Source organism: Tachyglossus aculeatus, chromosome 10, assembly GCF_015852505.1.
Source record: "Tachyglossus aculeatus isolate mTacAcu1 chromosome 10, mTacAcu1.pri, whole genome shotgun sequence".
Lineage (NCBI taxonomy): Eukaryota > Metazoa > Chordata > Mammalia > Monotremata > Tachyglossidae > Tachyglossus > Tachyglossus aculeatus.
Window position 1 is genome coordinate 11,207,358 of NC_052075.1, and position 20,878 is coordinate 11,228,235.

General features: G+C 49.9%; 1 protein-coding gene across 1 annotated transcript in view; it reads left to right on the forward strand.

The window, feature by feature from the left end:
* Positions 1 to 861: 861 nt before the first annotated feature.
* RBPJ (recombination signal binding protein for immunoglobulin kappa J region) overlaps positions 862 to 20,878 on the forward strand; it is a 128,311-nt gene continuing 108,294 nt past the window's right edge. Inside the window, exon 1 of the mRNA XM_038752490.1 lies at positions 862 to 878. The gene's annotated coding sequence lies outside the window, so the exon portion shown is untranslated. The remainder of the gene's footprint in view (positions 879 to 20,878) is intronic.

Genomic DNA, 20,878 nt, shown 5'->3' on the forward strand with positions numbered 1-20,878 from the left:
TTGTACTTCCCAAGCGCTTAGTCCAGTGCTCTGCACATAGTAAGCGCTCAATAAATACGATTGATGATGATGATGATATATACAGGTGCTGTGGGGAAGGGAAGGAAGAAAGATTAGGGGGGTGGATGGAGAGGGGGACGAGGGGGAGGGGAAGGAAGAAGAACAGTGCTTGGCACATAGTAAGCACTTCATAAATGCCATGACGATGATGATGATGATGATGGTCCTCCCTTCAAGGCCCTGCTGAGAGCTCACCTCCTCCAGGAGGCCTTCCCAGACTGAGCCCCTTCTTTCCTCTCCCCCTCGTCCCCCTCTCCATCCCCCCCATCTTACCTCCTTCCCTTCCCCACAGCACCTGTATAGATGTATATATGGTTGTCCATATTTATTACTCTATTTATTTATTCATTTATTTATTTTACTTGTACATTTCTATCCTACTGATTTTATTTTGTTGGTATGTTTGGTTCCGTTCTCCGTCTCCCCCTTTTAGACTGGGAGCCCACTGTTGGGTAGGGACTGTCTGTATGTGATGCCAATTTGGACTTCCCAAGCGCTTAGCCCAGTGCTCTGCACACAGTAAGCGCTCAATAAATACGATTGATTGATTGATTGATTGTGAGCGCGGAGCCCGGGAACACGCCCCCGTGCGGGGAGGGTGGGGGGTGTCACCGCTGAGGGGGAGGGAATGGGGCGTTCGCGCATGCGCAGAAGGCCCCCCCTCTTTAAAAAGGGGGGGGGGGCTCGAGCGCGCTTTCCCGGTTTTCCTCGTGCCGAGGAGGCGGGCGGGCGCGCGCTCGCTCCCGGGGGGGGGGGGAATCTCGCGAGAGTTGGAGTTTTGGCGAGAGTTTGTGGAAGATGGCGCCTGTTGTGACAGGGTAAGTGAGGGGAGCGGGAGAGGCGGCGGCGGCGGCGGTGAGGGAAAGTTTCGTGTGGGGCGGGCGGGCGGGCGGGTGAGGGGGAGCCCCCTGACCCACCGGGGCCGGCCGAGGGGCAGCCGCCCGCCTGCGCTGCCCGCCCTCCCGCCGACCCCGGCCCTTTGTCTGACCGCCTCACACGCTTTGTCCCTCCTCCCCTCGGCGCACCATTGTCCCCACGCGCCCCGTCCCGTCCCCTCATGTCGGGGGGAGGGGTGTGTGTGTGTGTGTGTGTGTGTGTGTGTGTGCGTGTGTTGGGGCGCTCCCCTTCACCCCTTCAGTCCTATTTACTGAGCGCCTTCTGGGCGCCCAGCGCCCGACCAAACGCTTGGGAGCTACTCGTTCATTCATTCAGTCGTGTTTATTGAGCGCCCACTGTGGGCGGAGCGCCGGACGAGGCGCTTGGGAACCAGTCAGTCAGTCATTCATTCAGTCGCGTTTATTGAGCGCCCCGCTGGGTGCGCAGCAGTGGACGAACCGCTTGGGAACCAGTCATTCATTCATTCAGTTGTGCTTATTGAGCGCCTACTATGTGCAGAGCGCCCGACGAAGCTCTTGGGAGCTATAGTCATTCACTCATTCAGTCGTGTTTATTGAGCGCCCGCTGGGTGCGCAGCCCTGGACGAAGCGCTTGGGAATTAGTCATTCATTCATTCATTCAGTCGTGTTTATTGAGCGCCTACTGTGGGCAGAGCGCCGGACGAGGCGCTTGGGAACCAGTCAGTCATTCATTCAGTCGCGTTTATTGAGCGCCCCGCTGGGTGCGCAGCAGTGGACGAACCGCTTGGGAACCAGTCATTCATTCATTCAGTCGTGTTTATTGAGCGCCTACTATGTGCAGAGCGCCGGACGAAGCGCTTGGGAACCACTCATTCATTCAGTCAGTCGTGTTTACTGAGCGCCTACTGGGTGCGCAGCCCTGGGCGAAGCGCTTGGGAATTAGTCATTCATTCATTCATTCAGTCGCGTTTATTGAGCGCCCCGCTGGGTGCGCAGCGCCGGACGAACCGCTTGGGAACCAGTCATTCATTCATTCAGTCGTGTTTATTGAGCGCCTAGTGGGTGCGCACAGCGCCGGACGAACCGCTTGGGAACCACTCATTCATTCAGTCAGTCGTGTTTACTGAGCGCCTACTGGGTGCGCAGCCCTGGGCGAAGCGCTTGGGAATTAGTCATTCATTCATTCATTCAGTCGTGCTTATTGAGCGCCCCGCTGGGTGCACAGCGCTGGACGAAGCGCTTGGGAACCAGTCATTCATTCATTCAGTCGCGTTTATTGAGCGCCCCGCTGTGTGCACAGCCCTGGACGAAGCGCTTGGGAACCAGTCATTCATTCATTCATTCAGTCGTACTTATTGAGCGCCTACTGGGTGCGCAGCCCCAGACGAAGTGCTTGGGAACTAGTCATTCATTCATTCATTCGTGTTTATTGAGCGCCCGCTGTGTGCACAGCGCCGGACGAACCGCTTGGGAACCACTCATTCATTCAGTCAGTCGTGTTTACTGAGCGCCTGCTGGGTGCGCAGCCCTGGGCGAAGCGCTTGGGAATTAGTCATTCATTCATTCAGTCAGTCGTGTTTATTGAGCGCCTAGTGGGTGCGCACAGCGCCGGACGAAGCGCTTGGGAACTAGTCATTCATTCATTCAGTCGCGTTTATTGAGCGCCCCGCTGGGTGCCCACAGCGCCGGACGAACCGCTTGGGAACCAGTCATTCATTCATTCATTCGTTGTCGCCTTTATTGAGCGCCCCGCTGTGTGCGGAGCGCCGGACGAACCGCTTGGGAACCAGTCAGTCATTCATTCATTCAGTCGTATTTATTGAGCGCCTACTGGGTGCACAGCCCCAGACGAAGCGCTTGGGAACTAGTCATTCATTCATTCATTCATTCAGTCGTGTTTATTGAGCGCCCGCTGGGTGCACGGCGCCGGACGAACCGCTTGGGAACTAGTCATTCATTCATTCGTGTTTATTGAGCGCCTGCTGGGTGCGCAGTCCTGGACGAAACGCTTGGGAACTAGTCATTCATTCATTCATTCAGTCGCGTTTATTGAGCGCCCCGCTGGGTGCGCAGCAGTGGACGAAGCGCTTGGGAACTAGTCATTCATTCATTTAGTCGTGTTTATTGAGCGCCCCGCTGTGTGTAGAGCGCCCGATGAACCGCTTGGGAACTAGTCATTCATTCATTCATTCAGTCGTATTTATTGAGCGCCTACTGGGTGCACAGCCCCAGACGAAGCGCTTGGGAACTAGTCATTCATTCATTCATTCGTGTTTATTGAGCGCCCGCTGGGTGCGGAGCGCCGGACGAACCGCTTGGGAACCACTCATTCATTCATTCAGTCGTGTTTATTGAGCGCCTAGTGGGTGCGCACAGCGCCGGACGAAGCGCTTGGGAACTAGTCATTCATTCATTCAGTCGCGTTTATTGAGCGCCCCGCTGGGTGCGCAGCAGTGGACGAAGCGCTTGGGAACCAGTCATTCATTCATTCATTCAGTCGTATTTATTGAGCGCCTACTGGGTGCACAGCCCCAGACGAAGCGCTTGGGAACTAGTCATTCATTCATTCAGTCGTGTTTATTGAGCGCCCGCTGGGTGCGCAGCGCTGGACGAACCGCTTGGGAACCAGTCATTCATTCAGTCAGTCGTGTTTATTGAGCGCCTAGTGGGTGCGCACAGCGCCGGACGAAGCGCTTGGGAACTAGTCATTCATTCATTGTCGCGTTTATTGAGCGCCCCGCTGGGTGCGCAGCAGTGGACGAAGCGCTTGGGAACTAGTCATTCATTCATTCAGTCGCGTTTATTGAGCGCCCCGCTGGGTGCAGAGCGCCGGACGAACCGCTTGGGAACCACTCATTCATTCATTCAGTCGCGTTTATTGAGCGCCCCGCTGTGTGCACAGCGCCGGACGAACCGCTTGGGAACCACTCATTCATTCAGTCAGTCGTGTTTACTGAGCGCCTGCTGGGTGCGCAGCCCTGGACGAAGCGCTTGGGAACCAGTCATTCATTCATTGTCAGTCGTGTTTATTGAGCGCCCCGCTGGGTGCACAGCAGTGGACGAAGCGCTTGGGAACTAGTCATTCATTCATTCAGTCGCGTTTATTGAGCGCCCCGCTGGGTGCGCAGAGCGCCGGACGAACCGCTTGGGAACCAGTCATTCATTCATTAAGTTGTGCTTGTTGAGCGCCCGCTGTGTGCGGAGCGCCGGACGAAGCGCTTGGGAACCACTCATTCATTCAGTGAGTCGTGTTTACTGAGCGCCTGCTGGGTGCGCAGCCCTGGATGAAGCACTTGGGAATTAGTCATTCATTCATTCATTCAGTTGTGTTTATTGAGCGCCTACTGGGTGCAGAGCGCCGGACGAAGCGCTTGGGAACTAATCATTCATTCATTCAATCGCGTTTATTGAGCGCCCGCTATGTGCAGAGCGACGGACGAAGCGCTTGGGAACTAGTCATTCATTCAATCGTATTTATTGAGCGCCGACTGGGTGCACAGCACCGGACGAAGCGCTTGGGAACTAGTCATTCATCCATTCAGTCGCGTTTATTGAGCGCCCCGCTGTGTGTAGAGCGCCCGATGAACCGCTAGGGAACTAGTCATTCATTCATTCAGTCGCGTTTATTGAGCGCCTACTGGGTGCACAGCCCTGGACGAAGCGCTTGGGAACTAGTCATTCATTCATTCATTCAGTCGCGTTTATTGAGTGCCCGCTATGTGCGGAGCGCCGCTTGGGAACTAGTCATTCATTCAGTCGTATTTACTGAGCGCCTACTGGGTGCGCAGCCCTGGACGAAGTGCTTGGGAACTAGTCATTCATTCATTCATTCATTCAGTCGCGTTTATTGAGCGCCCCGCTGTGTGCCCACAGCGCCGGACGAAGCGCTTGGGAACTAGTCATTCATTCATTCATTCAGTCGTGTTTATTGAGCGCCCGCTGTGTGCAGAGCACCGGACGAAGCGCTTGGGAACTAGTCATTCATTCATTCATTCAGTTGTGTTTATTGAGCGCCCGCTGTGTGTGGAGCGCCGGGTGCACAGCACCGGACGAAGCGCTTGGGAACTAGTCATTCATTCATTCGGTCGTGTTTATTGAGCGCCCACTGTGTGCACAGCACTGGACGAAGCGCTTGGGAAGGAGTCATTCATTCAGTCATATTTATTGAGCGCCTACTGGGTGCGCAGCGCCGGACAAAGCGCTTGGGAACTAGTCATTCATTCATTCAGTCGCGTTTATTGAGTGCCTGCTGTGGGCAGAGTGCCGGACGAACCACTTGGTAAGGACTCATTCATTCATTCAGTTGTGCTTATTGAGCGCCTTCTGGGTGCACAGCACTGGACGAAGCGCTTGGGAACTAGTCATTCATTCATTCATTCAGTCGTGTTTATTGAGCGCCCACTGTGTGCACGCCCTGGACAAACCGCTTGGGAACTAGTCATTCATTCAGTCTTATTTATTGAGCGCCAACTGTGTGCACAGCGCCGGACGAAGCTCTTGGGAACTAGTCATTTATTCATTGTCGTGTTTATTGAGCGCCCGCTGTTTGCAGAGCGCCGGACGAAGCGCTTGGGAACCAGTCATTCATTCATTCAGTCGCGCTTATTGAGCGCCTACTGGGTGCACAGCCCTGGACGAAGCGCTTGGGAACTAGTCATTCATTCATTCAATCGCGTGTATTGAGCGCCCGCTGTGTGCGGAGCGCCGGACGAACCACTTGGGAACTAGTCATTCATTCAGTCGTATTTACTGAGCGCCTACTGGGTGCGCAGTCCTGGACGGAGCGCTTGGGAACTAGTCATTCATTCATTCATTCATTCAGTCGAGTTTATTGAGCGCCCGCTGTGTGCACAGCGCCGGACGAAGCGCTTGGGAACTAGTCATTCATTCAATCGTATTTATTGAGCGCCTGCTGGGTGCACAGCACTGGACGAACCGCTTGGGAACTAGTCATTCATTCATTCGGTCTTGTTTATTGAGCGCCCGCTGTGTGCGCAGCCCTGGACGAAGCGCTTGGGAACTAGTCATTCATTCAGTCGTGTTTATTGAGCGCCCGACGAAGCGCTTGGGAACTACTCATTCATTCAGTCGTATTTACTGAGCGCCTACTGGGTGCGCAGCCCTGGACGGAGCGCTTGGGAACTAGTCATTCATTCAGTCGTACTTATTGAGCACCTGCTGTGTGTAGAGCGCTGGACGAAGGTCTTGGGAACTAGTCATTCATTCATTCAATCGCGTGTATTGAGCGCCCGCTGTGTGCGGAGCGCCGGACGAAGCGCTTGGGAACTAGTCATTCATTCAGTCGTATTTATTGAGCGCCTACTGGGTGCGCAGCCCTGGATGAAGCGCTTGGCAACTAGTCATTCATTCATTGTCGTGTTTATTGAGCGCCTGCTGTGGGCAGAGCGCCGGACGAACCGCTTGGGAACTAGTCATTCATTCATTCAGTCGTATTTATTGAGCGCCCGCTGTGTGCACAGCGCTGGACGAAGCGCTTGGGAACCAGTCATTCATTCATTCAGTTGTGCTTATTGAGCGCCTTCTGGGTGCACAGCGCCGGACGAAGCGCTTGGGAACCACTCATTCATTCAGTCAGTCGTGTTTACTGAGCGCCTGCTGGGTGCGCAGCCCTGGACGAACCGCTTGGGAACTAGTCATTCATTCATTCATTCGTGTTTATTGAGCGCCCGCTGGGTGCAGAGCGCCGGACGAACCGCTTGGGAACTAGTCATTCATTCAGTCGTATTTACTGAGCGCCTACTGGGTGCACGGTGCCCGACGAAGCGCTTGGGAACTACTCATTCATTCAGTCGTATTTATTCAGCGCCAACTGTGTGCAGAGCGCCGGACGAAGCTCTTGGGAACTAGTCATTTATTAATTCAGTTGTGTTTATTGAGCGCCCGCTGTGTGCACGGCGCCGGACGAAACGCTTGGAAACTAGTCATTCATTCAGTCGTATTTATTGAGCGCCCGCTGTGTGCACAGCGCTGGACGAAGCGCTTGGGAACCCAGTCGTTCATTCATTCAGTTGTGCTTATTGAGCACCTACTGGGTGCATAGCCCTGGACGAAGCGCTTGGGAACTAGTCATTCATTCATTCAGTCGCGTTTATTGAGCGCCCCGCTGTGTGCGGAGCGCCGGACGAATCGCTTGGGAACTAGTCATTCATTCAGTCGTATTTATTGAGCACCTACTGTGTGCGCAGCGCCGGACGAAGTGCTTGGGAACTAGTCATTCATTCGGTCGTGTTTATTGAGCGCCCGCTGTGTGCACAGCCCTGGACTAACCGCTTGGGAACTAGTCATTCATTGAGTCGTATTTATTGAGCGCCTACTGAGTGCGCAGCCCTGGACGATGCGCTTGGGAACTAGTCATTCATTCATTCAGTCACGTTTATTGAGCGCCTACTGTGTGCACAGCGCCGGATGAAGTGCTTGGGAACTAGTCATTCATTCACTCATTCAGTCGTGTTTATTGAGCACCCGCTGTGGGCAGAGCGCCGGACAAAGCGCTTGGGAACTAGTCATTCATTCAGTCGTATTGAGCACCCACTGTGGGCAGAGCGCCGGATGAACCGCTTGAGAACTAGTCATTCATTCATTCAGTCGTGTTTATTGAGCGCCCGCTGTGTGTAGAGCGCCGGACGAAGCGCTTGGGAACTAGTCATTCATTCAGTCGTATTTATTGAGCACCTACTGTGTGCAGAGCGCCGGACGAACCGCTTGGGAAGGACTCATTCATTCAGTCATATTTATTGAGCGCCCGCTGTGTGCACAGCGCCAGACGAAGCGCTTGGGAACTAGCCATTCATTCGGTCGTGTTTATTGAGCTCCCACTGTGTGCACAGCACTGGACGAACCGCTTGGGAAGGACTCATTCATTCACTCATTCAGTCCCATTTATTGAGTGCGTACTGGGTGCACAGCCCTGGACGGAGCGCTTGGGAACTAGTCATTCATTCAGTCGCGTTTATTGAGCGCCCGCTGTGTGCAGAGCGCCAGACGAACCACTTGGGAACTAGTCATTCATTCAGTCGTATTTACTGAGCGCCTACTGAGTGCGCAGCCCTGGACGAAGCGCTTGGGAACTAGTCATTCGTTCATTGTCGCGTTTATTGAGCGCCCCGCTGTGTGCACAGTGCTGGACGAACCGCTTGGGAACCAGTCATTCATTCATTCAGTCATGTTTATTGAGCGCCTATTGTGTGCAGAGCGCTGGACGAACCACTTGGGAAGGACTCATTCATTCATTGTCGTATTTACTGAGCGCCTACTGTGTGCAGAGCGCCGGACGAAACGCTTGGGAAGGAGTCATTCATTCATTCATTCAGTTGTGTTTATTGAGCGCCTTCTGGGTGCACAGCCTTGGACGAAACGCTTGGGAACTAGTCATTCATTCAGTCGTATTTATGGAGCGCCGACTGGGTGCGCAGCCCTGGACGAAGCGCTTGGGAACTAGTCATTCATTCAGTTGCGTTTATTGAGCGCCCGCTGTGTGTGGAGCGCCGGACGAACCGCTTGGGAAGGAGCCATTCATTCATTCAGTCGTATTTATTGAGCGCCCACTGTATGCGGAGCGCCGGACGAAGGGCTTGGAAAGGAGTCATTCATTCAGTCGTGTTTATTGAGCGCCTGCTGTGTGCACAGCGCCGGACGAACCGCTTGGGAAGGATCCATTCATTCGTCCAATTGTATTGAGCGCCCGCTGTGTGCGGAGCGCTGGACGAAGCGCTTGGGAACTAGGCATTCATTCATTCAGTCGTGTTTATTGAGCGCATTCATTCAGTCGTGTTTATTGAGCGCCTGCTGTGTGAACAGCACCGGACGAAGCGCTTGGGAAGGAGTCATTCATTTAGTCGTATTTATTGAGCGCCTACTGGGTGCACAGCACTGGACGAAGCGCTTGGGAACTAGTCATTCATTCATTCAATCATGTTTAGTGAGCGCCCGCTGTGTGCACAGCACCGGATGAAGCGCTTGAGAAGGAGTCATTCGTTCAGTCGTATTTATTGAGCGCCTAGTGGGTGCACAGCGCCGGACGAACCGCTTGGGAAGGACTCATTCATTGTCGTATTTACTGAGCGCCTGCTGTGTGCAGAGCGCCGGACAAACCGCTTGGGAACTATTCATTCATTCATTCAATCATGTTTATTGAGCGCCCGCTTTGTGCACAGCACTGGATGGAGCGCTTGGGAAGTAGTCATTCATTCAGTCATATTTATCGAGCGCCAACTGTGTGCAGAGCACTGGACAAACCAGTTGGGAAGGACTCATTCATTCAGTCATATTTATTGAGCGCCTACTGGGTGCATGGCGCCGGACGAAGCTCTTGGGAAGGATTCATTCATTCAGTCGTATTTACTGAGCACCTACTGTGTGCAGAGCACTGGACGAAGCGCTTGGGAAGGATTCATGCATTCAGTGGGAAGTATTCATTCATTCATTCAATCAGTTGTATGTATTGAGCGCCCACTGTGTGCAGAGCACCGGACGAAGCGCTTGGGAAGTAGTCATTCATTCAATCGTATTTATTGAGCGCCGACTGTGTGCAGAGCACTTGATGATGAAGCGCTTGGGAAGTATTCATTCATTCATTCAATCGTATTTATTAAGCGCCTACTGTGTGGAGAACATTGGACTAAGCGCTTGGGAAGTATTCATTCATTCATTCAATCGTATTCAGCGCGGACTGTGTGCAGAGCACTGGATGAAGCGCTTGGGAAGTATTCATTCATTCATTCAGTCGTATTTATTGAGCGCCTACTGTGTGGAGAGCACTGGACTAAGTGCTTGGGAAGTACAAGTCGGCAACATCTAGAGACGGTCCCTACCCTACAGCAGGCTCACAGTCTAGAAGGGGGACACAGACAACAAAACATATAAACCAAATAAAATAAATATGTACAAGTAAAATAAGTAGAGTAATAAATATGTACAAACATATACATATATACAGGTATACAAGTACAGTTCATTCCGTCATGTTTATTGAGCGCTTACTGTGTGCAGAGCACTGCATTAAGCGCTTGGGAAGTATGGGTGCATTCATTCAATCGTGTTTATAGAGTGCTTACTGTGTACAGAGCACTGTGCTAAGCGCTTGGGAAGTACAAGTTCATTCATTCAGTCGTATTTATTGAGCACTTACTGTGTGCAGAGCACTGCTAAGCACTTGGGAAGTCCAAGTTCATTCACTCAGTCATATTTATTGAGCGCTTACTGTGTACAGAGCACTGGGCTAAGCGCTTGGGAAGTACAGGTCCATTCATTCAGTCGTATTGAGCGCTTACTGTGTGCAGAGCACTGGGCTAAGCACTTGGAAAGTACAAGTTCATTCATTCAGTCATATTAATTGAGCGCTTACTGTGTGCAGAGCACTGGACTAAGCGCTTGGGAAGTCCAGGTTGGCAACATATAGAGACGGTCCTTACCCGACACCGGGCTCACAGTCTAGAAGCTCACACCCCCGCATCCCCTTTGCTCCATCCTCCCGAGGAGGATTCATTCATTCATTCAGCCGTATTTGTTGAGCGCTTACTGTGTGCAGAGCACTGGACTAAGCGCTTGGGAAGTACAAGCTGGCAACGTATAGAGACGGTCCCTACCCAACAGCGGGCTCACAGTCTAGAAGCTCACACTGCTCCATCCCCTTAGAACAGTGCTTTGCACATAGTAAACGCATCATTATAAGCAGCGTGGCTCAGTGGAAAGAGCCTGGGCTTTGGAGTCAGAGGTCATGGGTTCGAATGCCGCTCCGCCACATGTCTGCTGTGTGACCTTGGGCAAGTCGCTTCACTTCTCTGAGCCTCAGTTCCCTCATCTGGAAAATGGGGATGAAGACTGTGAGCCCCCCCGTGGGACAACCTGATCACCTTGTAACCTCCCCAGCGCTTAGAACAGTGCTTTGCACACAGTAAGTGCTTAATAAATCCCATTATTATTATTATTATTATCCTCCCGAGGAGGATTCATTCATTCATTCAATCGTATTTATTGAGCGCTTACTGTGTGCAGAGGACTGGACTAAGCGCTTGGGAAGTGCAAGTTGGCAACATAGAGAGACGGTCCCTACCCAACAGTGGGCTCACAGTCTAGAAGCTCACACCGCCCCATCCCCTTTGCTCCATCCTCCCAAGGAGGATTCATTCATTCATTGTCGTATTTGTTGAGCGCTTACTGTGCGCAGAGCACTGTACTAAGCGCTTGGGAAGTACACATTGGCAACATAGTCCCTACCCAATAGCGGGCTCACAGACTAGAAGCTCACACCGCCCCATCCCCTTTGCTCCATCCCCCCGAGGAGGATTCATTCATTCAGTCAGTCGTATTTGTTGAGTGCTTACTGTGTGCAGAGCACTGTACTAAGCGCTTGGGAAGTACACATTGGCAACATAGACGGTCCCTACCCAACAGCGGGCTCACGGTCTAGAAGCTCACACCGCCCCCATCCCCTTTGTTCCATCCTCCCGAGGAGGATTCATTCATTCATTCAGTCATATTTGTTGAGCGCTTACTATGTGCAGAACACTGGACTAAGCTCCTGAGTAGTTTCTCCGCCCCCCTCGCTCCCAGTAGCTTTGTGTCCGTGGCCGGGGAGAAATGTTCGCCCGGTGTGCCCCCCTGCCCAGGGTGCGTTCATCTCCGGGGTCCCGGGGGGTCGAGGGGGAAGCCCCCCAAGGAGCCAGGGCCGCCTTCCTTTCCTCCCTCCTTCCTGGGATCACACTGTGTCCTGGCCGCGGGAATCTGCCGCTTGTTGGGCCTGGAAACCGGAGAGCCGGGGCCTCCTCCATCTCCTCCTCCTTCCCTGGCACGGCTGGAAGGAGGGACCCTGCCGCTGGGCGACGGGAGCCGCAGCCGAAACGCTGCCCGGGACCTTTCCCTACCGGGACGGGCACCGACGGGGTGCCACCTCTCCGCCTTCCCCGCTGAGATTTCGTGGGGAGAAGGAGGACCCGCCGAGGTCGGCGAAACATTGCCAGCCTGTTACTGAATCCGGTCGAACTTCCAAGTTTCCGAGTTTTACTAGGAGTAGGTGGCAGAAAGAGACCCCTTGCTGAAAGGGGCGCCCGGAATGGCCCACCTGTTTCAGCAGCAGACCGGGAGTTTTGCATCTTCCAGTGCGTGTGTGAATGTTTGTAGTGAAGGCACTACAAGATGTTGAAAACTTCTTTAAATGACTTTATTAAGACACTTCTTAACAAAGGGAGGTTCCAAGGTCACACTGCTACTGTCAGAGCAAGTGGGCAGGGAATGTCTGCCAACTCTGCTGTACCATCCTTTCCCAAGTGTTCTGCACATCAGCACTCAACAAAATACCATTGATGTCAATCTTGAGAAGGTATATGACATTTATGAGAATGCTTGTAGATGAGACGGTTAGCCCTAGAGCATGGACACTGTGGTCTGGTAGGGGTATTTTATTTGAGATTTTTACCCATCTTATCTAATATAGTATGCACATTTAGGATTAGGCGAAGATTTCAGAAGATGGGTAAAAAATATCAGTTCACTAGATAGCGTGTAGGCTGAAATTCTACAAAAGACTCTTCAATTTGTTAAAGCATCTATAGAAGCAAGATACAGCAGGCGGATTCTTCCCCGCCGCTTGTCGTTCGTTGCGGATTAGCTGTGATCTGAAGTGATGGTGTGGAAAAAGTGATAGCTTTCTAAGGTAATGGACCTAAATTACTATTTCCTAATTACTCCCGATTTCACAGGGGTTTTGAGAAGATTAATTGGAGTTGGATTCCGTGAATGAAATCTAAGAATAAGTGTGAAGTAGAGACATCACACTCATTCGTCTGTAGAGTTTTGTCATTAAAAATAGATAGGCTTCTCTTGTGGAGTCTCTTAGATTTTGAAAAATGTTAAGCAGGTTATCGGTCACAAAACAATTCTAAATACTTTTTTATTCGTGACAGTAAGTAGAAGTTGGAGGGTCCTGATCTGTAGTCCGTAGGTAGAATTGTTTGGAGGCCCTTCAGGTCCATCAGAAAAGCAGCTTTTGTACTTGATTATTTGAAGGTACATCCAGTGCAGATATAAAACTTTTTTACCCTCTCTAAAGAGCATGTGAAAGAGTGACAAACCGTTCCATCACTGAATCATTAGAAATTTGAGAGTAAATTATGGTTGGAAAATGACTTCATTTTGAAGAGTGACGCATTGAAGAAATATGAAACCTTTTGTAATGTATATTAAAGCCTCAAATTCATAATAATTTAAATTGGTTGAGGTAGATTTTTTAATAAAAGGTGGTTAAATTAGTATAGGTAGCTAACTAAAATATACTTTGTGTGATTTTCGAGAGGGTAAGCAGTGCAATTCGCAGGAGTCGAATAGAAATTTCATAAATGCCTATTTGAATTTAATTTGTAAAAATGTTCAAAAAGATTCATTGGGATAGAGTTGTTTGGCACAGACAGTTCAGGGTAGAAAGTTACCCTGTTCCGTCAGGGCGGGCAAAGAAATCGTTTGGTGGAAACTTGAGGAGTCCTGGACATGGGAAAACTTTGGGGTGGAGGGGGGAGTTTACTTTGAAACCGACATATCATTTCTTCAATTTTTTAAGGGTAGATTGTCTTTACGAGGTAGCGGTCTTCAGTTCTTTTTCTTCTTGCTAAATTTCCTCATTGAGGCCAAGCAGGGGCAGTATTTTCTTGTGAATTGACTAGAATTATTTTTCTTGGCGCCTGACTCTGTGACTCTATCCAAGTTACTTTACCCGTCTAGGTTACTTTCTAAACTAGTAAAATACAGATTGTAACACTTGCCACTTATCTAAGTACATTACAGGGTGATTGTAAGTTACTGGTTGCAAGGTGCATCCTTGCGGGAAAGGTGTTTTAAATACAAGGAATTATTAGTATAGCAAGTCAATGTGGAAAAGGTTATAATATTTCACAGGAAGTACAGGAGGAAGTTATAAGCTCTTAAAGTTTCATGTAAGTCGTAGTAATAAAAGAGTAAAGAAAATTAAATAGCTTAAAAGATTGATTTTCAAGGAAGTAGATCTTTAAGGATTTGATTTTTAAAATCCCAGTAGAGGCTACTACAGCAAATGAAATGATTGACACTTTATTGAGGAAGGGAGTGGGGAAGCTATCAAATTATGACATTTAATTTAAAGCGTCTGTAAATTTTTTATGCTCTGTGTTTTTGAGGCAGATTTTCCAAACATAGCAGGATGGTTCCAAGTGAAATATTAGTCAAAGTTAGAGTTTAAATGCTGTTCTGGAACTTGGTTTCAAGTCTGTTGAAATCAAATCATGTATTTTGATGTAATATTCTGAGTCGCTAGTTCCCAAAGAGATTATTTTCAAGAAGTCTGAAGGTGAATTTAAAGATAGAGAGGAAAAAAAAGATAATTATTGGGGAATCTCTGACTACTCATCTCCGCACTCTTGAATGATTAACAGCTATCTTAAATCGGCTGTCGGGAATTGGTGGCTTTAAAGTAAATTTCACATTTTCTCATTCTAGATTGGCACTTTAATAAGAGCCAGAGCGTTCTCTCCCCTCTGAAAGAAGTTAGGAGCACAAATGTCCACTCATAGGGGTTGCCCCAGATCTCAGACAAGTCCCAAGATTCACCATTCAGGGTTGAAAAGCCCCCAGATGTTAGCTTATTGACCCATGAGCTCTTTGAAGCCGGCCCCTCCTAGCCCAAACCTCCTCCCTGCCCCTAAAATTCCTGCTCCCCTTGCTCCAGATGGAAAGTTGGCACCCCTGGTTAGGAACACAAACTTTTTCCAGATCTCTCCGGTAGCCACGTAGTGGCCTACGGGGATCAACCGCCACTTCATCCCTCGTGTTGGAAGGCGGGATACATCGAGTAGAATTTGAAGACCGTGAAGCTCGCTGGCGCATAAGGAGGTTGAAGGTTGGTCATGGGAATGTAGCAGGGGCTCTGTTGTGTACTTGTGGGCCTTTCCTATGGGTTCAGTTAGGGTTGGGCCCCCTCGAGAACTGGCGCTTTGTGGGGTCACAAGATAAATCGCCCCGGTCAGACCTCTGTGGGGTCCTGCAGCTAATGCTGAATTTCGCATCTGGGTCCTTGGATGGAATTGCGAGGAGCTCTGAGGTAAACCTAATAATTGCCTTCCAATATGTGAAAGGATTCATATATGGTTCTCCATCTTCAAATCATTCATTCAAACGTATTTATTGAGCGCTTACTGTGTGCAGAGCACTGTGCTATATCTAGAGACGGTCCCTACCCAACAGCGGGCTCACAGTCTAGAAGGGGGAGACAGACAACAAAACAAAACATATTAACTAAATAGAATAGTAAATATGTACAAGTAAAATAGAGTAATAAATCTGTACAAGCATATATACAGGTGCTGTGGGGAGGGGAAGGAGGTAGGGCGGGGGGATGGGGAGGGGGAGAGGAATGGGGGGGCTCAGTCTGGGAAGGCCTCCTGGAGGAGGTGAATTCTCAGTAGGGCTTTGAAGGGAGGAAGAGAGCTAGCTTGGCGGATGTGTGGAGGGAGGGCATTCCAGGCCAGGGGGAGGATGTGGGCCGGGGGTCGACTGCGGGACGGGCGAGAACGAGGCACAGTGAGGAGGTTAGCGGCAGAGGAGCGGAGGGTGCGGGCTGGGTTGTAGAAGGAAAGAAGGGAGGTGAGGTAGGAGGGGGCGAGGTGATGGAGAGCCTTGAAGCCGAGAGCGAGGAGTTTTTGCCTGATGTGTAGGTTGATTTTTGGAGATTTTTGAGGAGGGGAGTAACACGCCCAGAGCGTTTCTGCACAAAGATGATCCGGGCAGCAGCGTGAAGTATAGAGTGAAGTGGGGAGAGACAGGAGGATGGGAGATCAGAGAGGAGGCTGATGCAGTAATCCTCAGTGAGATCAGAGCAAGAAGTAATTGGCTCAGGAAACTTGGAGGGTTCACTTTAAGTATGAGGAAGACTATCCAGAGTGAGGTTTGGGATGGTTTTTTTGAAGGAGTGGAATTTCCTTCTCTCGAGGCCCGGATTCTCAGCGGTCCGGGCTGATTTCCGCAGAGCCCTGCTGAAGGGAAGGGGCTTTGGGGACTCGGCAATGTTTTCGTGTTTCCACACCAAGCTGAGGTGAATGCAGGGGAAGGGGATTGAAAGTCCAGGGGGTGACTCCGGATCCCTGATGTTTGTGGGCTCCTGCCGGGATTCTGCGGGGTGGGGTGGGGGTGGGGGGTCAACGTCCCCGCATAGCCTCCCTCATTTTGGGCAGGGAATGGGTCCATGGTTATATTGTGTTCTCCCAAGAACATCCAGCGCTTAGAACAATGCTTTGTACATAGTAAGCGCTTAACAGATACCATTATTATTATTATTATCTCCTCCCTGCATAGCCTCCCTCATTGTGGGCAGGGAATGTGTCCATTGTTATATTGTATTCTGCAAAGCACCGGTACAGTGCTCTGCGCACAGTAAGCGTTCACTAAATACAATCGAATGAATGCAGAGAGCATTTGGAAGCTCAGGGAACGTTGTTGTATTGAACCCTGAGAGATGATGTGGCTGCAACAAAGCCCCAGCCAAAGCTTGCGGTGCCCAGCAGAATTGCCTGGCGTTTTACCCTCTGGCCGGAGCATTTTATTCTTTTCAGAGACTTCTTTGCATACTTTGGAGTTGGGGGATAATGTTCACCCGTAAAATTTTAGGTTTGGATTCTTTCCAGGGCAGTATCACCGTTTCAAAATCTGAAGGACTCTTGGCCTCTTCTAGGGGAAATGATTCTGATATTTATTCAAGGGAAATGGAACTCCATTAAACCCATAGCAACAATCCAAATTATGTTTGTGGTGTTTCTGCACTTACTAATGAACATTTCACTCTAGATGTTTAGACATGAGACTGTACAGTGACTCCAGGCCCTGGAGAACTATAAAAATATAAAAAATAGTGTAGAATTTCCAGGCTTTGGAGGTGAATGGTGGCTAGAGGAGACCTATTTTTCAATAGGGAAAGTCCGATTTCATATGAGGGCCCAAGAAGCGAAGCTTCTACAAGTGACAGTTTACTCAATTTTAGCTGCATGGTAAAATTGCAAAAACTCTATGTCTGTATTCAGTACTGAACTGGATTAGAAATTTAAGCTTTATATGTTTCTTCAAGTCTGCTTTTTTATTTACATTTTTAATTAAGCTTTGGGAAACAACCCAGTTTCAATGTGTTTGCAGGACTACCTGGGAGAAGAGAATTTTGACTTCTAGCCTAATAAAGAGTATATCTTGGTTTAGCCGGAGCAAGATGTTTATATTAATATTCATTTAGGAACTTGTTTTCCAAGAGAAAGTTATTTTATGAGGCTTTTAACCTTCCTCATTTATTTTAAAATCCCTAACTAAAATAACTATAGTATTGGATGAGAAATGCATTGACCCCTGGGCCTGTTCAAATGCTTGGGAGCAACCGTGGGTGGAGAGGAAGGAAAACCACAGTGGGGTGGCATGGGAGGTGGCCAGAGAGCCCTGGCTCAGGGGTGGCATGGGAGGTGGCCAGAGAGAACTGGCTCAAGGTATGTCTGGGGGTGGGGGGTGGCGTGACAGGTGGCCAGAGAGAATTGGCTATGGGGCGGTGTGTCAGGTGGCCAGAGAGGATTGGCTATGGGGCGGTGTGTCAAGTGGCCAGAGAGGATTGGCTATGGGGCGGTGTGTCAAGTGGCCAGAGAACTGTTGCAGGGGTGGCATGTCAAGTAGCCAGAGAAAACTGGCTCAGGGGTTGTGTGGGCGGTGGCCAGAGAGAACTGGTTTGTGGAGTCTTGGAGGAGAAGGAAGAAGCCTGATGAGAGAACTAACTTGGAAGTTGATTACACCATCTCCTTTGCTGCCCTCCTGCCCTCTCCAGAGGGGGCCTTGTCTTCTCCAATTCCCCAAGACTTATTGGGAAAGGGGGAGGAGTTGATGTCCTTCTTGCTTCCCGATCCTGCTTTTCCTCATCTCACCTCCCCCATTCCTTTCATTCCCTTCCTTGGAAGCCCATTGTCATCCACCTTCCACCACCCACTCGAGTTACTAGTCACAGTCATTTACAATCCCTAGGGTCCCTTCTCCACCTTTCTGAACCATTCTGATCCCTTTTTCACCTTGCTTCTCCCTTTTCTCATTCTTCTGTTGATCTCTGGGGATTCTAGACTGTGAGCCCAATGTTGGGTAGGGACCATCCTTATATGTTGCCAACTTGTACTTCCCAAGCACTTAGTACAGTGCTCTGCACCAGTAAGTGCTCAATAAATACGATTGAATGAATGAATGTAGGTGTTTCTGATGACCTCTGCTGCCCGCTTCCTCTCACTCCTCAACTCCACCGCCACTTGTCAGCTGGAGAACTCATTCACTCTCATGGCTTCAACTACTAAGAGTGGAAGTCCATCAGGGTTCAGTTCCCCTTCTGTTCTCCATCTACAACCACTCCTTTGGAGAACTCATTCACTCTCATGGCTTCAACTACCATTTCTACTCAGCTGTTTCCCAAATAGATCTCTCCAGCCCTGATCTCTCTTCTCTGTAGTCTTGCATTTCCTCTTGCCTTTAGGACATTTCTACCTGGATGCCCCACTGACACCTCAAACTAAGCATCTCCAAAACAGTATTCTTCATCTTCATCTTCCTACCCATGTCCTCTCCCATTACTGTAAACATCGCCACTGTTCTCTTTATCAAGCCCATAACCTTGGCATTATCATCAGTTCATCTCTCTTATTCAATCCACACATTCAATCCCTGTCAGTTCTACCATCACAACATCTCTAGAATCCCCCCTTTCCACTCCATCCCAACTGCTACTGTGCTGATCCAAGCATTCATTAATTCCCACCTTAATTACTTGCATCAGCCTCCTTGCTGACTTCCCTGCCTTCTATCTCTTCCCATTCCGGTTCGTAGTTCAGACTGCTGCCCAGATCATTTCCCTCTGCGCCAAAATTCAGTCTGCATATTTATTTTGCTGCCCAGATCATTTCCCCAACCTCAAAATTCAGTCTACGTCTCCCCCACTACTCAAGAACCTCCAGTGGTTGCCCATCCACTTCTGCATACAACAGAAATTCCTTACCATTGGCTTTAAAGTCCCCTCTAATTCTTACATTGCTGATTTCCTTCTCCAACGCAGCCTGCATGCTTCATTTCTCCAATGCCAACCTACACTCCATCTCATCTATCTCACTGCCAACCCCTTACCCACATCCTTATCCTTACCTTATCTTATCCTTACCCACGTAGAAGCAGTGTGGCTCAGTGGAAAGAGCACGGGCTTTGGAGTCAGAGGTCATGGGTTCAAATCCCAGCCCTGCCACTTGTCAGCTGTGTGACTTCGGGCAAGTCACTTCACTTCTCTGGGCCTCAGTTACCTCATCTGTAAAATGGGGATTAAGACTGTGAGCCCCCCGTGGGACAACCTGATCACCTTGTAACCTCCCCAGCGCGCTTAGAACAGTGCTTTGCACATAGTAAGCGCTTAATAAATGCTATTATTATTATTCCCTCTCCCTTCTGTGTCACCTATGCACTTAGATCTGTGCCCTTTAAGCACTTAATATTCACCCCACCCTCAGCCCTGCAACACTTATGTCCATATCCAAATTGATTTATAGCATCGTCTCTCTGCCCTATATACTGTAAGCTGCTTGAGGGCATGGAACACGTGTATCAACTCTGTGGTTTCGTACTCTCTGCTTAGTATAGTGCTCTGAATACATTAAGTGCTCAACAAATGCCTTTGATTGATTGACTAGCCGGACATTTTCCACCTGGAGCCAGTGGGGGTTTCCTCCTGTGTCCGCTTTGGTTGCTGAAGTTTCCCCAAGGCAGTTAGCTTTTGCCATTCCTTGCAGGAGATGGACACGGGTTTGTCCGAACCTGTTGGTGCCTGGCCCGGAAGTTTCTGTTAAAGCAAACCAAAATCCTGCGCCATCACATAATGGCTGTCTCATCATAGAGCAAGGTTTGTTGTTTGGTAATTTTTTTTTTTCATTTGTTAAGTGCTTACTATGTGGCAGATGCTGTATTCGGTGTTGGGGTGCTACAGGATAATCCAGTGGCGCACAGTCGCTGTCCCATATAGGGCTCGCAGTCTTATTCCCCATTTTACAGACGAGGTAACAGACAGAGAAATGAAGTGACTTACCCAAGGTCACACAACAGGCAAGTTGTAGATTCAGGATTAGAACCCAGGCCCTCTGACTTCCAAGCGTCTTTCCCCTAGGTCATGCTGCTTCCCGGTTGCTAGGTATTCAGAACTCCAGGAACACGCATCAGAGGTTTCTTCCCAGTTAACATCTGTCCTGCTGCTCTCCCAGAGTAGTAGCAGAGAATCTGGGCAACTGTGGGGAGGAGAGACTGGAGGTATCCAGGAGAGTCCTGGGCAGCCACACTCCTCGAGGCTGGACCTCCTTTCCCAGACCCCTTTGGGCCCGCTGTCTCTGAGTTGTCTCCTATTACAACCCAAACTGCACACTTCGCTCTTCTAATGCCAACATTCTCACTGGGCTTCAATCTCATCTGTCTCGCCCCAAACCCCTCGCTCAAGTCCTGTCTTGGCCTGGAATACCCTCCCTCCTCAAATCTGGCAGACAGTTGCTCTCCCCCCCACCCCCAAAGCCTTATTGAAGGCATATCTCCTTCAAGAGCCCTTCCCCTGCCTAAGCCCTCCTTTTTTCTTCTCTGACTCCCTTCTGGGTCACCCTGACTTGCTCTCTTTATCCATCCCCCCTCCCAGCCCCATTGCACTTATGTACATATTTGTAATTTATTATTATTATTAATGTCTGTCTCCCCCTCTAGACTGTAAGCTTGTTGTGGGCAGGGAATGTCTGTTTACTGTTGTACTCTCCCAAGCGCTTAGTACAGTACCGTGCACACAGTAAGTGCTCAGTAAATGCAATTGAATGAATAAATGACTGCTTCCTTCTGCAGTCATGGCCTCAGCTCCTCTTTCTCCCTTCAGCCACTGCCTCCTGTCACTTGGCAGCACTCTTAGA